We start from the raw sequence: 1,786 nt of genomic DNA on the forward strand, positions 1-1,786 counted from the left end.
ACACTCTGCCCTCAGGTCTCAGTCCTCACCTGGTGAGCCTCTGCTCACCAGCCCTGCTGGAGGCAGTAGAGTATGCCCTAGCCCTCAGGGCTTGGTTCACACCCAGTAAGCCACTGCTCAAGGGTTCTGTTGGAATCAAGAGACCACGCCCTTGCTCTCAGGTCCCAGTCTATGCCTATTAAGCCTCTCTGTTCACAGACCCAGCAGAGGCCAGCCTTGTCTGCCAAACTCAGTCCACACAGGGCAACCACTCTCCTACTGTGAGTGCTGTCAGAGCTGGGGGCTCTGCACCCCATCCCACCAGACACAGCCCAAACCAAGGGTCAACACTACCACTGGGCAGGCATAGTCATAACCAAGGGACTGCTCCTCCTCCCACCGAGTGTCCCTTTCTTCCCACACCCTCTTTCTTCCCTGTTAGTCACAGATTTTGTCCTGATGGTTGGCAGTCCACACTATGCCCAGGTCTCTCAGGACAAAACCACTCTGTGCTCTGCAGGGGGCAGAGCTTCAGACCACTATGCGAGGGGGAAAGGGTGGATTGGGAACCTGGATTTTTGGGAAAAATTATCTGTTCAATTTTATGCCTCGTGGGGAGGTGTCTAGGTTCATAAGTGGGACCTCCTTGGAGAAAGAGACTTGGAGTTTAGCGGCTCTCTCCAGCGAGGTAAAATGAGAGGTCTTTTATTCCCTGCTCATTCAGAGATAGCCTGTGGCAGGCCTCCTGCTTGGGGGAGGCATCTCCCATCCTCTAGTCCATAGGCTTTGTACCTGTAATTTGTTTTCTTGAATGCTCTTCCTTGGAGTTACAGCTTGCCAAACTTCTTTCCTGGCTCAGCTCCCTGTTTTTGGCTTTGTAGAGTCTGGTTCCGTCCAGTTTTTCTTCCTTTGTTCAAGAACCTCTGACAAGGGTTGCTACCAGTTGGCCATCTTCCCAGAATTTCTGTTGGTGTTATTTTAAATGTTACTTTAAAAGTGAGGTAAAGGAGGCCTCATTATTGTTAACATGTCAATTCTCCCTGAATTGATCTATGGGATTCAATACCATCAAAAACAAAACCTTAGTAGGCTCTTTTTGGCTGGGGCTGGGTTTGAACCCGCCACCTCCTATATAAAAACATATAATGCTTCACAAATCTGCTTGTCATCCTTGTATAGGGGCCATGCTAATCTCTGTATGGTTCCAATTTTAGTATATGTGCTGCAGAAGCAAACACTTAGTAGGCTTTTTACATCAAAATTGATAAGCTAATTTTAAAACTTATATAGAAAAGCAAAGTGAATCGAATTAGCCAAAACAATTTTTCAGGACCCATACTACCTGATTTCAAAGCTTAATATAAAGCTGTAGTAATCATGACAGTGTGATTTTAGCAAAAATATAGACATAAGATCAGCAGAACAGAATAGAGAGACATAACAGACTCTCCCATCCATGATCAATTGATTTTTCAAAAAAGATGTCAAGGCAATCTCATAGAGAAAAGATAGCCATTCCAACACTTGGTTCTGGAGCAGTTAGACATCCATATACAAAAATAAACAAACAAAATTTGACCCATATCTTATGCCATCTACCTTTTCAAGTAAATAAATACTAAGAGTATTTATCATCAACTCTCTTCAGTAAAGAAACTTCTAAAAAATATTTCAGGAAGAAGAAATTATGTTGCAAAAAAGGAAAAATGAGAAAAGAAACTGGTAAACATGTGGGTAAATATTACCTGTGTAAAAAAATAGTAATAATATCTACTATGCTAGGCTTAAAAATGATAAAAAAAAAAAA

At 42.8% G+C, this 1,786-nt stretch overlaps 1 non-coding gene across 1 annotated transcript; it reads right to left on the reverse strand.

Moving 5' to 3' along the window:
- Nucleotides 1-1,113: 1,113 nt before the first annotated feature.
- LOC111724388 lies at nt 1,114-1,217 on the reverse strand. The gene has a single exon (XR_002772688.1). It is a non-coding gene; the product is annotated as a U6 spliceosomal RNA (small nuclear RNA).
- Nucleotides 1,218-1,786: the final 569 nt, after the last annotated feature.

This window comes from Otolemur garnettii, unplaced genomic scaffold (assembly GCF_000181295.1).
Source record: "Otolemur garnettii isolate 467f Iridium unplaced genomic scaffold, OtoGar3 scaffold00022, whole genome shotgun sequence".
Classification (NCBI taxonomy): domain Eukaryota; kingdom Metazoa; phylum Chordata; class Mammalia; order Primates; family Galagidae; genus Otolemur; species Otolemur garnettii.